General features: G+C 39.0%; 1 protein-coding gene across 2 annotated transcripts in view; it reads left to right on the forward strand.

The window, feature by feature from the left end:
* The window catches only part of BRINP3 (BMP/retinoic acid inducible neural specific 3), a 297,673-nt gene that overhangs the window by 3,868 nt on the left and 276,663 nt on the right, over window positions 1-17,142 (forward strand). The gene's annotated exons all lie outside the window — the stretch shown is intronic.

Genomic DNA, 17,142 nt, shown 5'->3' on the forward strand with positions numbered 1-17,142 from the left:
TAAAAGTTTGTATTTTATCTCACCAAGATACTCATTATTATCTGTAGGTTCTATGTCTTCATGGTGTATCCCCCCCCCCCTTTCTCCTATAAAGGACTAACCAAAAGGCAGGCAGAGATAGTAGCTGCAATTCCAATTTGTGTAGATTTCTTGCTTCTGTAGATCAAGGCTCATTTAAATACAACTAAGAAGATTTTTCTTGATCACTGGATAAGGAACTAGTGACTTCACTCTTTAATAGCTGAGGTTTTAAGGAGAAGTACTGGCAGCCTGGCCAACAAGTAAAAAGGAAATAAGTGAGGCTTAGATGTGGTAGTGGAGGGAGATTTATTGAATGCTTGGTTCTTTTCAGTGACAAATAGATCCTGAGAATTGTTCGGTCAAAAGTGCTGCACATGACACTACTTAACATTACAGATACATGCACCCACACACATATTTAATCCCCATTCAATTCATAACATCTCTTGCAGGACGGACGAGGTGACCCTTTTATCCAAAATTCTGATGAACTGTTGGCAGTCAATCTCAAAACTAGTGAAGTAATGGGCCAACAGAGACAATTATCTAGGATTTTTCTGAAGTTTTTATTTGCAACATATGATGGCATATTGGACTGGCCAATATATAGAGAAGAAAAATAAAAGATCTGGGTTTTGGATTATTGAAAGGCAGGGTAGAAAATCCAGCATAACATTTTCTTTAATTTGTTTTAGGGGCAAAAAACATGTTAAAGTCCTGATCACTCCTTCATATGATTAACTCATTTCTCTACATTTGTTCTTGATTGACACATGGACATACAGTTCCCTAAAAAGCTAAATGTGTGAACTCAACCCCATTGTAAGCATGGATAAAATATTAGTTGAATATCCCATTTTGTTATGTCTTTTATGGTCTGTTCAGATGATAAATAGGTAGGGATGAGCCAACTTGTAGATCTGGGGAAGTGCTCTTTGGTTCTACTTCAGTGTTTGGCCTGGGGTCAATCCATCTCTGTCAGTCTCTAAGTAAAAAGTAAATAACCACCTCTTTACAGGGCTGCTGGGAGAGCAAAGCCTAAATAAATTTGAAATGTCACTGCACAGTAAAGGATCATAAGAAGAGACAAGAAATGAGCTTGGTAGGAAGGTAGGAAAATAGGTAGATTCTCTAGCTCTTTGTATCCTTCCTTCCTTCCTTCCTACCCATCCACTTACCTACAATGTATTTCTTCTGTATAGAAGAACAGCACCTTTTCAGAGAGGAATCCTTTGCTTTTGCAGCCAGATGGTAGCAGACTCAAAATCTCAGAAGATTTGAATCCTCTATTGGTTTCATCACCAAGCTGTAGACCAGGGTTGTTGTTCTACTTGTCCTTTGCTGTGATAATGATCATGATTTCTCCTTCTCCTTCTTGAGAGTCAATTATCCAGGAAGATTTTCATCTGATCCTGAAAAGAGAAACAGAGTTTATTGGCCATGTAAACTTATGTGCCTAAATTGCTACTCTGTGGGTAGCAGTCTTGGTCTAATTAATCCATATTAGTTAATCAGATAGTTCCTGAAGATATGGTGTGGTAGGGAGTATCTCTATGATCTCTAACAGAGCAGGGAGGAAATTGAACTCCAGCTGGACAAAACAAGAAATAATTGAAAAATAAGGGGTGAGATGTCTCAAGGTGAGTTGATGCGACTTGGCACTAGTTACAAATTGATAGGCACTAAGCAGGTAATGAGCCACCGTCCTCGGCTGTAACTTTCTATTGCTTTCTTCTGCCTTTTCTGTGAAAATGTCATTAAGTATTAAACTGCATCCTTTAGTGAATGACTCCATCACACAGCTGTCTCAAGCCCTTTCTTTCTTGGTTGATTGCACCATGAAATAATATTCTCTTTATCACAAGGAAGTCGGGAAAGGACTCTTTTTAACTGATAAGGTTTAAGCTATTCTTGCTCTTTATTGTTCAACGTAGGAACGTTGACACCAAGAGTCAGTGAACCTTTTGGAAATGTGTGAGTGTGTAAAAGAAAAATTAAGGTTAATGACTCTGGCTAATCAATTAAGAGACTGCAATATCCTGAGTGAAGAATATAAACCCTAGTGAAGCTAGAGAGAGTTAGCTTAGCATGCACACATGCACTCATGTTATTATTAGATATCCCACACCATGCTGTTCTGACCTAGGCTTCCTGATACAGTAAAAAGCACACAATTAGTCCCCAACCCCCCCCTTTTTTTTATTTTAATGGCTGTGAATTCCTTTCATTCACAGCACTTGCTGAATCACCAAGAGTTTATAAATAGTCCAACAGAAGTCTGCCACAGTCCTTTGGATAAGGCTGGTAAACACCCACCTTTATCTTCTTTGACACGCTGCCAAAGACGTAATTGAGAATTATCTTGGCAAGGTACCAAAACACAGAATCAAAAACGGAGCTTCAAAGTACAAACCGACACCATCCACAATGTTGCTTCCTGCAAAGGCCCATATGCCTTTGCTCTTCCTTTATGTCTTATGGGAGGGGCCAATCATCTCCAAGCCTTACTCCTGAGATGTCCCTTTTGTTTTAACTGTTCTTGCCTTCTGGCAGCTCTGCCCATGCGCGCACTAGGAACAGGCTCCCTCTGTTCCTCTGCCTCTCTGATGTCAGACTGTGGAGTCTGCACATAACTCCCAGATGGCCCTGGACCCATTTCTGCCTCCAATGCAGAGCCATTGTACCTTCCCCAGACTCCAGGACTGGCCTTTGTTCCTCCCCAGCCTCCTCACTGTCTGACTCTGCTGCCAGCTCCGCAGGCTGCTGGTGGACCACAAGACTGGCACATATTTATCCTTAAGGGAGAACCATTAAAATGAGTAAGGCTCATTTTGATATAAGGGTGCACAGAAACACAGCCATCACAACAACAGTCATCAAAGGAAAGTGGATCTACATAGTTCAAACCAGACAATAAAATTTGAACTACAACTCCCATCAGTCTTATCTCTCTTAGTCAAGCAATGGTGGGAATGGATGTCCAACACATGCAAAAGGGCATTTGCTTACTTATTCCTAAATTGTCAAGAAAATTAAATCTGGCAAGCATCTACTATTATATAACATATATGATTATACAATATTATATCTTCATATATCGTTCATGTTTTCATATTGCAATTAGATAGTGGGAGAAGCAATACAGTTGAGAGTACAGTAAGTTCTCTATGACAGTCTAGGCATGACCCAAAATCTTTATTATTTGGTTCTAGTATTTCCCTGAAATTTGCATTATCTTAATTGCAAAGATTTATTTGTATCAAGCTACCAATTATGACTTTGGACTGCATGCCGTATATTTTTAAGGTTACATTACATACTGTTTCTATTTAGTAGGCTGATTTCTCTCTGTGTGTCTGCATGCATTCATGTGTGCAGAGTGTGTTTGTGACTCTTGATTCACTATCCTCTAGCCGTATGATTGTGATTTCTTTGCAAAAATAGATTATCAAAAATCCGGAAAGGATAAGCACCTTTAAAAAAATATTGAGAAAAGATGTTCTGAAACCATTTCAGTAGAATCTCATGTGATATAATCAAATTTCCTAAACCTATTTTTTCCTCACTGTGAAAAATCTAATAAGGAATCTACAAGGAGTAAGGAGGCTGTGAGGAATCTACAGATTTGCAAGGAATGGAACAATCAAACTGAAATTGGAATCTAGAAGACAAATTATCTTTCCAGAAGATAATTTTAGTTCAAGAAAAGTACCGGAGGCTCTACATTCAGCAGGTTCCTAATATTTAAGGAGATAAAAATTGTCCCTAGAGCATAATATGGGAGGAAAATACCTTTCTTAAGAGTATGACATATTTAATTGAGCCAAGATGTCTCTAATGAAGAGAGCAGTCAACGTACACTCAGTTGCTAAGCTAGCTGGCATTCAGAGCTATTCTTATTCCATAGAGCAAGTAGGGAAAATGAACCAAATGCTCAGAGAATCTTAAATCTCATTTTCTGTATCTTTTATTACCATGTTGACATATGCTTAGTAAAACAATACTTCTTGCCTTGGGTGTTCACTGATGAAATGCAAAAAAGAAAAAGAAAAGGAATCTAAACTAGGAAATGTACAAACACACAGATGAACTCGCTTTGTCTCGGCATAAGGTAGAATTTATACAACAAAAGCAAATCTATCCATATGTCTGTCAGTGAAACACTATTTCTTCTCCCTGTTTTGCCTTGAGCTTTGATATAAGTAATACTTCCAATGAATCTTAGTTATACTGACTTTCCACCACTATCCATCCAAGGTAGACATCCTGATTTATGATGCTGTAAGATCTGATTCCATTTGAATCAGCCTTCTCTCGGGTTAGAGCTGATTAGAGTGGAAAGCATCTAGTTACATGACTTTAAAGGAAAATGTTGTTTGTTAGGTGAGAAAAATTGTTTTCAGTTCTAAATTGGCATCAAGAACAACATTCTTTGAGCGTCATATCTTCTATCATAGCAACATTCTTTTGTTTTAGTTAAAATAAGGGGACATAGAATTTAGACACTGACCTAAATAAATAGTTTTTACTTGAGATCATTTGCCAAGTTGCTGAAATTTTCTTATAACCATGTATGACTCTTCCTGTCGAGGCTGAACATCAAGGGATATTCTGCTTTAAGATGAATCAGAGGGGCTTGGATTTGAGAACTGCTCTTCTTGGTAATAGCCCAAGAAGTGTAGAACATACTTTCCCTGGATGTTCAATCATCCTTCCCATCTTTATATTCAAGGAAGTCCTTAAAATGGTTTTATTTCATGCGGTCTTTGGATCCTAGGATGATTACAAGATCATCTCTGCTTTTGTTATTGCAATTACTATTCTAATTACAATTACGATTTTTAAAACATATTTTGTCCTGTTTTAATTGCAGGGATATCTGGCATTGGTTTATTCAGGTTTATAGGTCAGAGTTGGCCACATTGGGATGGTCTGTAGCTGTTCTTTAAATAAAAAGGTACAGATTAATGTGTATTGGGACCCACAAGAACACATTGTATGGGATAAGTACTATACAAAGAGGAAACAAAATGAATCTAAAAGTTCTATGTACTGATAGAAGTTTACTATGTCCATTTCTCTGGAGTGAATAGTCCAGTTTTTAGATACAGAGACTACTGTCTATACTTAAATATATAAGGAGTAGTGGATGGAATCATGCATTATGATAAGTGATGGATCAGCAACCCAAAATTCACATGTCAGCCTAACTCTAGAACAACCGTGATGGGGATACAAATTTGATTTCAAAACTTTCTGTTCCCAGCTGTACTATTTCTTACTCTGGTGGAGTGGAAAAGAGATGCATCAAAATTTTGCAAAAAGAAACAACAACAAAAACAACCCTTTATCACTGACACACACCACTCCATCCTCTCTTCAAGTCAAAATTAGTCATAATTTAAAAATATAATGCAGCCCTTGGCTTAAAAAAAAGTTCCTTGCTTTTTGCTAAGACATAACATAGTTTATTTATTTGTTTGTTTAAATTATTTACATGGCTGCCCATGTCACAACAGTGATTTGAGTGGTGTGCAAGATTTAAATCATCAGCCAAAAGAAGCTCACAAAGATTAAAACAATGCTACAATGCTCAAAGTAAACAATGAATCCCAATCATAAAAACTATATTAGCATCAGATCCTGCCTAACTTCCTGGCCCATGTGCTTGGAGAAACAGCCAGGTCTTCATGGTTTTACAAAAGAGTAACAGGGTCAGGGCCACCCAGATCTTCAATGGGATACAGTTCCACAGGGCAGGCACTGCCCCAAAGTTGACATAACTCATGAATTCAAGATAACACTGTTTGACAGAGAGGATTCAAAGCATGCCTTCTACACCTGGCAGATTTAGCATAAATAAAGGAGAAGTTGACACATGGGCAGCTTTATAGGTGATAACTAGACCATTGAATTGCACCCAGTGGGAGACCGTGAAACTCATGGAGCTGTGGCATATGAATGTAATGAGAATTGCCAAATGCATTCTGTGTTGCTGCATTTTGGACCAGCTGCAGCTTCCAAATGCTGTTGAAGAGCAGTCCCATGTACAGTGTATTACAGGAATCCAAGCCGGAGGTGATTGAAGTATGAGTCTCCACAAGCAAATAATCCTGGTTGAGGAATGGGTACAATTGGTATACAAAGCAAATATGCAGAGAAGGTTGGCATTTGCTCACTGAGCAGGAGCCATGAGTCTAGCAGAACCATCAACCCTCCCTACCCCCAATTGTACAATGATTCCAGGGAAATGTAACCCTAGCCAAAGTTATTTCTCCAGAGACAGGACTTTAAAACTCAGCCATGGGGGTGAGTCTTTACCCCCCACAGAGAGGGCCCGCAATCTGGGCGTCCTCCTGGACGCATGGCTGTCTTTAGAAGAACATATGACGGCCGTGGCCAGGGAGGCTTTTTATCAGGTTCGCCTGATCCGCCAGTTGCGGCCCTTTCTGGACTGCGACGCCTTGCGCACAGTCACTCATGCGCTTGTCACCTCCTGACTGGACTACTGCAATGCACTCTACATGGGGCTCCCCTTGAAAAGCACCTGGAGGCTCCAACTGGTCCAGAATGTGGCTGCGCGGGTGGTTATGGGCGCAACTCATGCCCACGTGACACCCCTCCTGCGCGAGCTGCACTGGCTCCCAGTGGTCTTCTGGGTGCGATTCAAGGTGTTGGTTACCACCTTTAAAGCGCTCCATAGCATTGGACCTGGATACCTTCGAGACCGTCTTCTGCCACCAATAGCCTCCCACCGGCCAGTTCGCTCCCACAGAGAGGGTCTCCTCAGGGTGCCATCGGCCAAATTATGTAGGCTGGTGACACCCAGGGGGAGGGCCTTCTCTGTGGGAGCCCCTGCCCTTTGGAATGAGCTGCCCCCAGAAATTCGCAAAATCTCTGATCTCTGTGTGTTTCGCTGTGCCCTCAAAACCTTGTTGTTCCACCAGGCTGGGCTATCAATGTAAAGATTTTAATTGGTTTTAAATAGGATTTTAAATTTGGGGTTTTATAAATTGGGCCTATCATTTAATAATTTTAATTTTTTTTAATTTTGTCTGTCTTTGTGTTTTTAATTAAGCTGTACACCGCCCTGAGTCCTTTGGGAGAAGGGCGGTATAGAAATAAAATTAATAAATAATAAATTAATAAGCAGCCACTCAGTCTTGCCAGAATTGACAGTGACTGGATGAGGACACTTATATCGATCAGGTTAAAAGGTAAATTTTCCTACAAATTTCAATTTATTCACCTATTTGCCTTCCCCAAACCTTTTCTGCCACATGGTCTTGGATAGGAAGAGAAAAAAATATTTTAGAAAGTACTTTAGAAGCTTCAACCCAGGGGTGAAATCCAGCAGGTTCTGACAGGTTCTGGAGAACTGGTAGCGGAAATTTTGAGTAGGTCGGAGAATCAGCAAATATCACCTCTGGCTGGCCCCAGGGTGGGGGGGGGATGGGCATTTTGCCGTATCCTTTCCCTGGAGTAGGGTGGGAATGGAGATTTTGCAGTATCCTTCCCCTGCCTTGCCCATCAAGCCATGCCCACCAAGCCACACCACACCCACCAAGCCATGCCCACAGAACCGGTAGTAAAAAAAGTTGGATTTTACCACTGCCTCAACCTAATCCAAAATTTTGGATTTTCTAAGAGGAACTAGCCTTATCATCTGAATAGCTTGAAAATCTCAAATAAGCAATCATTGGTGATTACAGAAATTTTGAAGAAACAAAATACAGCAGAAACAAACAAAGACTCCTGTGTTCAAGAGGACATGCCCTCTATATAAGTAGGTTGTATCTCAGAAATGCTAGCAGACAAGTTGCCTATATATCTACATGACAAATAGCTGGATAAAAGCTTGGCCCGGGTTTTACAAAAACATCCCATGTCTCTTATCCAAGAAATGATAAACAGGTTTAGCTATACTCACAAGAACTGAATTATTTCTTTGCTTGTTTTCAGTTATTATGACATGCCCTGTAATCAGCCAAAAACACTTTCCAATTAAAATGGTAGGGGGAAAAATAACAAGAAATTAAAATGTAAATAATTATAAAAACATTTAATTATTATCTGGCAAAAGATATCCTGTGTGTGTGTGTGGGTGGGTGGGTTCATATTCTTTTATGATGGAGAGAATGATGTACAAATTCAGCCAGGGACAGGAGTGGGTTCTATTTACCTTTACTACCGGTTCGCAATGGGATCGCAAGCGCGCGCTCGCTTCGCTTGTGTGTGTGCCTTGCTTCTGCACATGCGCAGACAGCCGATGACAACATTCGGGGTGGTGGGCAGGGGCTCCCACTGGTTTTACTACCAGTTCTTGTGAACCAGTCCGAACTGGGGGTAACCCACCACTGGCCAGGGAGAGCGAGGGAGCAAGAATAGCTATGAAAGCAGAATGTTTTCCGAAGTGTCTGTCTTACAGAATTTAGCATTTAGCAACAGCAATAACATAAACTTATATACTGCTTCATAGTGCTTTACAGCCCTCTCTCAGTGATTTACAGAGTCAGCATATTGCTCCCAACAATCTGGGTCCTCATTTTGCTGACCTCAGAAAGATGGAATGTTGAGTCAACTTTGAGCCAGTCAGGATCGAACTCCTGGGCAGTGAGCAGAGTCAGCCTGCAACATTGCATTCTAACCAATATGCCACAATGCCTTGAGTCATTAAAAAAAATACTAACAAGAACTAACAATTTTAATTACTGCATGTTTCATCTCTAGGCATGTAACAGTGCATGGCCAAATCCTTAATAATGTCTTGCATAGAATTTGGTCCTTCAAATTTGGCCCTTATCAATAGCCAGAAGTAAATATTTTCTTCTAGAAGAGTGAAATACATTTCCAATTTTGATTTAGAAAGGCACCTCTAATTTTAATTCAACAGTGAATTGCAAGTGGCAATAGTGGTTAGAATGCAATATTGCAGGCAAACTCTGCCCACAAACTGGAGTTTGATCCTGACTAGGTTCAAGGTTGACTTAGGTTTCCATGTCAAGGTTCCAAGTAACGCACCCATCATGAACAGAACTCCAAGGCAAGTTGATTCCTCAAACAGTTTTATTCGGAGACATCATCTTGGCATAAACTGGTAGAAAGCCAGCTCGGAAGGTTCCCGTGCTTTCCACCATGTTAAAAGTAAAAGTTTCCTGTTTTCTCAAAACAATAAATCAAATTGTCCAATCTGGATACTGGTTGGTTGCTTATCAACTTCTCTCTTCCTCCTCTGGCCAGACAGCCATTGGAATGTCTCTGACTCATAAGAGAGCTATTTTGTTTTGGTTACAAAAACCCCATCTAGCTCTACCCTCCCCCTTTAACTCCAGGCTGTGTCAACCTAAAGCCACGTGAAAAGAAACCCCAATAGAAGCAAATCCCAAAGAAAAGAAAATGGCCATAGCCAGGTCAGCTTCAGGCTTGACATTCCATCCTTCCGAGGTCAGTAAAATGAGGACTCAGATTGTTGGGGACAAAATGCAAATAATGCTGACATTGTAAACCATCCAGTAACTGCTGAAAGCACAATGGGATGAAATATAAGTCTAAGTGCTATTGCTCTTGCCAGTGCAATGTAGAAGTGATCATGTCTGGAAAACATTGCCTTGTATACTCTTCATCTCAAGCATTTGGTCAATTAATTCAGTTGCTGGTCTGGGGATAGAGGTAGTTTTTTGTTTTTTGTTACTTATGATCATTTGTTTAACTATTGTTCAAAGTTACAATGGCCTTGGAAAAAGTGATTTATGACCTGTTTTCAAAATTACAATGGTCGCACCAACTCCACAGCCACGTAATTGCAATTCACATGTTGGCAAAATGGCTCGTATTTATGATCAGTGCAGCAGAGGTGGATTTCAGCAGGTTCTGACCAGTTCTGGAGAACCGGTAGTGGGAATTTTGAGTAGGTCGGAGAACCAGTAGTAAAAATTCTGACTGGCCCCAGCCCCATCTATTCTCTGCCTCCCAAGTCCCAACTGATTGGGAGGAAATGGGGGTTTTGCAGTAACCTTCCCCTGGATTGGGGTGGGAATGGAGATTTTACAATATCCTTCTCCTGCCATGCCCATCAAGCCACACCTACCAAGCCATGCCACTCCCACCAAGCCACACCCACAGAACCAGTAGTAAAAATATATGAAACCCACCACTGCAGTGCAGTGTCCTGCTGTTACGGGATTGTGATGTGTGCCCTTCCCGGTCTGTTTCCAACAAGTAATGTCAGTCAGTTTCCAAAAAGCAATTCACATAAGACAGTGTGATTCAGTTAACAACTGCAGTAACGATGTTTCTAAAATCAGGTCTGGTCATGTGATAACTCACTGAATGACTATATCACTTAGCAACTGCATTGGGCCTAACTGGTGTCATAATTCAAAGACTACTTACATATAGCATGATGTTTATATACATACATATTGTTTCCAATTTCACAATGGTTTTTAACCTGTATTTTGTCACATTTTTTCTTTTTATCTTTTAAAAAATCTTTCCTCAAGCAAGAAACATACATTTCCCACAAAGCTGGAACAGTATCTACGTTGTGGGAAATTTATTAACTTCTTGAGGAGTATTTTGGCCTCATGTTTTGAGTCTGTGACTCATATTTTTCTATTACTGTGCTTATTCAGTTTAACCGAGCCACCAAAGCAACATTTCCAAACCATTTAGGCACAACTGAAAAAATAGCTGTAAAATAAAAAAATAGTTGAGCATTATATGATAGGAAAATAATTATTAAAAGGAAAGCGTGACATTAGTTAAACAGGAGTTGATTTGCAATAAGAGTCTGTACTTCTATACCTTGCAGTTATATTGTTGAGTTACTTATTATTCATCAGTCACTGCTGTCCAGGATATGAAGTCACAGAGGTTTAATGTTTAATTTTTTGCCTTAAATCATTAAATAAATCTGATTTATAGTCTAATCATCCAAAGTCAATTATTTCATTAGAATTAAAACACAGATTTCTAATATATAAAATGCATCTCAAAATTTTGTTTTTATATTAAAAAAATGTGATTATAACTCTAGTATTATTGCCTGGAAACTTTTCATTTCAAATTGTTATTTTAGTGCCTTAAGGATAGCTGAAGGTCAGTATGCTTGAGTGCAGTGATGTGCAAATTTTAGGAGGGTGGTACTGTAAGCACTATAAGCTCTACTTGAAAAAAAAGTGAAGATGCAGGATAAAGAAATGACAAACTTAAATTGGATTTCAATAAAATCCAATTGAAAGTACATTATAAAGAGTTAATTACTCGTTATTATTTACTATTATTTTACATTTCATTTACATCATCATCATTATTATTAACATTATTATCTCTTTTATTCATTAAACATGAAACTCAGTGAACTGAACATTTAAAAATACATCAGAAACACCATTGACTGGTGCTAATGGTTGATACAGGTTGCTGCCAGGATCCTAGGTATCAACCAAGTACCTTCTTAAGATGTACGATGTTCCAAGTAGCACAGTTTTTTTGCAATTCTTCTGGTGTAATTGCAGGAAGCTGCAATTTGTTGATGTATCTTATAAAATTCTTGGACATGGTACCAAGTGCCCCGATGACAATGGGTATCACTATTACTATTATTATTTTCTTATTCACATTTAAAATGACCATTTGGTAGAAATATTGGAACAGCACCAAAGGCTTTGGAAATCATACATAAGGCATTTTTAAAATATCTGTATATATTAGAATATTCAGATAATCTGGATACAGATACGGACTGAAGGTGGTTTGATTCAAATTTGTATCATGCCTACCTACAAGATATTAGGAAAGATAAATAAGTGCTTGCATAACACAGTAGGCAGGTTACAATGGAAACAAAGATTTTACTTCCTGAATACTTCTGGGTATATCTTATAGATATTTGGCTGCCAATCATGAAAATGACCTGTATTTTAATCTATCATGTACCATTTTATAGAAACTTTGTTTTTACACAATAGCAGAGTACACCCTTCAGTAGCTATTGACCATGCTGCACACATGAAAGAAACATATGAGAACATGGAACTGTTGTTGAAGCACATCCAGTACACCAAGTACAATTGGAATATCTTTGGAGATCTAAAAGTAGTGGCTCTGCTGTGTGGAATGCACCTCGGATATACCAAGTACTGTTGTTACCTAGGCGAATGGAACAGCCATGCAAGAGACTCAAATTACATTAAAAAAAAATGGCCACTCTGAAAGAATTTGGTTGCAGTACAGAAAAACATGGTACATGGACTTGTTAACCTGACGAAGATATTTTTGCCTCCACTTCACATAAAACTCAAACTGATGTGACAGCGGTGAAACTCTTGTGACAGCGGTGAACAAGGAAGATGAAGGTTTTTGTTATTTGAGACAGATGTTTCCAAGAATACCTGGTGCCAAGATTAAGGAAGGTATTTTTGTTGGTTCACAGATCAGATATGTTATCAATGGCAAGCGGTGCGCAGATCTGTTAGTGGGGCCAGAGAAAATCACCTGGAAAGCATTTAAGGATGTCATTGAGAATTTTCTTGGCAACTACAGAGAGCCAAACTACATCCTACTGTTGTATACTATTCTTACTGCATATAGAATATTTCACTGAAGATTCATTTTCTACATTCACACTTGGACTTCTTTCCTCAAAATCTAGGCACAATCAATGATGAACATGGTGAAAGATTTCAGCAGAACATTGCCACAATGAAAAAATGGTATCAAGGCAACTGGAATCTATCAATGCTAGCTGACTGTTGTTAGACACTGCAATGACATGCATTGGACACTGAGTGCAAACAAAAATCAACAGAAAAACATTTTCAGCCCTGTTAACCTCATGCAGCATATCAGAAATACGAGATTAAATACATTATAGTCATTTAAAGTTGTTTTCATATTTCTCAAGATTTTTATGTGATACAATCATTCTGAAATTAAATTTATGTTTGGTTTTAAGGGATCTATGATAATCATCAAAAGTTTTTCAGAAATCAGAATTTTCAAAAAAAAATGTTCAGTGGCATCCAAAATTGTCTCCTTAATACTCTTTATAATACTAAATATGAGATAGAATGTTGTCCTGCTCAAAGAAATGGAGCAGGAATATTCTCAAGGATTTTCCCATTGATGTCATATCATAAGTTATTTATTTATTTAACAAATGTTATATAACAGCCCAACTCACACATAGATGACTCTAGGCAACATACAAAATTTAAAAAATCTACCATATAACAAAAGCACATAAAATACTTCCTCCCAACACAGTGAAGTCAGCCACTCAGTTGGCTCCATTTCCATATGTGATCTGCAGGTCCACTGAAAAAAACATGTTTTTAGGGCATTTGGAAAAGCAATAGCCATCCCCAAGATGTTATATTGTAATATGTAGATAAGTGACATCTAGCTGTTATGTACTAAAAAATCCTTAATTCTTACTATTGGCCAAGTTTGAGGGCCCAATGAAAAGTCTAAAATATCTGATGTCTTGAGTTTTTCTAAGACATGAAAATTTGAAAGTGGCCAAAAACAAATTGCCAGGACTTTGAGGAGGATACATTTGTGGTAAAAATCAATACCTTTTTGAAAATTTGATGGAGCCTAGTATAACCTAGTTGATGAGATAGGAATACATTTTCCATACTTATTTTGAAGGTTCTCCTTAGGTGAGCTGTCAAGGGAAGCCTCAGAATTGCACTTTTTATCCTTTTTCTTCTATTTCTTCAAGTTTAGTTTGTATTAGATTTTACTATTATAATCAATATTCCAGAATTTCAGGTGAAGTGTCTTTTCCAATTGCTGTGTTAAAGTGATATCAACTGCTCTTTTAGTCAAGAGAAAACAGTCTCAGCAAAACATTTGTTTTCCCTACTGCCAGTCCCACCTGGTTCTATTACTTCGCCTCCAAATCACTGCTGAATGGTGCCAATTTCTGAATGCGCCATTTATTATAGGTGATTTTCTTTCTCTGTCTTTCTGCCTCGCTCTCTCTTTCTTTCCCAACCCTACTCATTTCCCTCTGGCTTTCCTTCTCACACCTCTTTAAGCCTATCACCAGCTAAGTCACTCCAGAAAGGATAGAGCAAGTCTGATGGGGCTTCTCGGTGTTCATTTTTCTGCTATTCTTATCTCTTTCCATTTGATCATCTTCTTAATTTAAAATTATATGAAATAATAAGTCTGGGGCAGAATTAGCCCCACTGAGGAGGGAGACACATAATATTGTGTAACTAACTAGGTCCTCTACAGCAGTGCCCCCCAATCTTTTGGGCACCAGGAACTAGTTCCATGCAGAAAGACCGTGGACCAGTGGTGGAATTCAATTTTTTTTTACTACCAATTCTGTGGGCGTGCCTTGGTGGGCATGGTGTGGCTTAGTGAGTGTGGCAGGGGAAGGATACTGCAAAATCTCCATTCCCACCCCATTCCAGGGGAAGGATACTGCAAAATCCCCATTTCCTCCCCACTCCAGGGGAAGGATATTGCAAAATCTTCATTCCCACCCCACTCTGAGGCCAGCCAGAGGTGGTATTTGCCAGTTCTCTGAATTACTCAAAATTTCCGCTATCAGTTGTCCAGAACCTGCCAGAACCTGCTGAATAGCATCCCTGCCGTGGGCCAGAGGGAGCATGTTTTGCATGCTGCCTGCTTCCCACAGACGAGACTTCGCTTGTGTGCATGGCCCAGTTGCTAGCATGCCGCGGACCAGACTGGTGCCCTTCCATGGGCTGGGGATTGGGGACTCCTGCTCTACAGTGAGACAACAAAACTAACCTGCTGATAGGAAACCATTCTTAGATTTAGGGAGAAAGGGGAGGATGCAGTTGAAACTAACAAAGACAGGGAAACTGGCCAATAAGCAAAATATTAGCACAGTATCTCTCTTAATTTCTGTGGTGAGGAATTCTGGACAGTTCCAACCCATAAAATAAATTTCTGAGTACTGTTAAAGTACGTCAGTATGAAGTTTATTCCACTCCCACCCCCACCCCCAAATGAAATATGGAGATTGTTTTTCTTTTCTCCTCTGCTTTCTTGTCAAAAAAGAGACTTGGAGTGGTGGTTGGAAAAAGTTAATGGGTGTAAATTTGCAATCAAGCACTTCTTCAGTGAACCAGATTGAGGAAGGCTGTGTTAGGGAGATACATAATAATATGTTCCTTTGTATCAGATCATACTATCCATCTACTTAAGTCCTTATGGATTGCAGTCTCTTCAGTGCACATTTTAAATATACACTAGCTTACCTAGCTCATAATTCGGAATTCATGCTTAAACTGCACTGTAGTTGCATTTTTTTTAAAAAAATGCATTTCTCCCTATTTCTGTGATGTAGTTTTCCAGGAATAAAAAGGATTCAGAAAAGCATTTGTTAGAGAAAAAAAAGTGTGTCCATGACAATGTACAAAAATATTTTAGGCAAATCGCTGGAGAATATGTATAAAAATTTGCTGTATTTTATCTTGTGATACCAGAACTGAAATTTTGACCTTTAAGATGAAAAGCATCTGCTTTAGTTGCTGAGACATGGCCCTTTTTTAATGGCCATGCATTTAATATATAAATATTTAGGGAAAAGATTAGAATACCCAAGATAGCCCAAGATTTACAAATGTCTTTTTCAACCACACTCTTAGCCTCCAGCACTCTTGTGGGATTGAAAGTGGTTATAAGAGAATAACAGAATTAAGATGGACCTTGGAAGTCTTCTAATCCAATTCACTGCTTAAGCAGGAGACCCTATACCAGGGGTGTCAAACTCACGTAATCATGGTGGCGTCACGTGTCATATCGGGACTTCCCCCCCTTCGCTAAACTGGGTATGGGCGTGGCCAGCACGTGACGCATCCGGCCCCTGGGCCCAGAGTTTGGCAGCCCTGCCCTATACCATTTCAGACAAATGGTTGCCTAATTAAATTCAATACGATGCCATTCCTCCTTATATTCCATACTTAGTCAAATACATCCATTATTTTTAAATCTGCATATTATGAGATATAGAAAAAGGGTGACTTATCTTTGAAAGAGCAGTACTTTCCTATAAATAAAATAATGTTGGCAATTAAAATAAATAATTTATTATTTTAGATTGCTGTAAGATTATTTGCATTTTTAAAGATCGGCATTATTGAATGTACTATAAATGTATTTAGAAATATTCCTGATATTAAGACACGAAAAGTAAATGCTGTGTTCAAATATATTATGACATCATTACAAGAAATGAATTTAGCTGACATGTATTAACATAGATCAGGGGTGTCAAACTTGCATCATCAGGGTGGCATCACATGATGTATCATGACTTTTTTCCTCTTCACTAAACTGGGCGCGGCATGGCCAGCACGTGACGCATTCAGCCCACAAGTCATAAGTTTAACAGCCCTGACATAGACTGTGCCAGTCACTCTCTCTCAACCCTAGGAAGGCAATGGCAAACCACTACTGAAATCCCAGCAGCATTCTTTTTTAAGGAATAAGAGTGAGATGTATGGACTGTAGATAGCCTGATTAACATTTAATTTCTTAACTGAGTTGCCAGGTCAAATCTGTATTATGTGAGTTACATACAAATTCATTAAATGTGAATTTTACTAGAATTCACACTGAATTAGTGAGCCAATTTGTTAGAGTGTTTAAAGCACAAGGCTAGAAGCCAGGAGACTGAGTTCTAATCCTGCCTTAAGCAAAAACCACCTGGTGATCTTGGGCCAATCAGTCTCTATCAGCCCTAAGAAGCAAACAAGGGCAAACTATTTCTGAGAAACTTTGTCAGGAAAACTGCGGGGATAGTCCAGTAGTTGCCAGGAGACAACACAGAGTTGATGGCACACACACACACACACACACACACACACACACACACACAGAGGGAGAGAGAGAGAGACACAACACATACACATAAACACACAGCCACAATCCTGTACTAGCAGTGGCCAATGCAATGTTTATGAGCACAATCCTCAGTAATATCAGCTAGAAGTTTATATATGAGGGAGATTAGATGTTATTTGTATGCTCCTGATCTAGATACAATTCATTTGTCAGCTGGTGGATTTTTAAAATAACTATCACTACTAAGCAAAATAATGGATAAGTAAGAATAATACTCTTGCAAAA

Source organism: Pantherophis guttatus, chromosome 3 (assembly GCF_059756535.1).
Source record: "Pantherophis guttatus breed Tessera chromosome 3, ASM5975653v1, whole genome shotgun sequence".
Lineage (NCBI taxonomy): Eukaryota > Metazoa > Chordata > Lepidosauria > Squamata > Colubridae > Pantherophis > Pantherophis guttatus.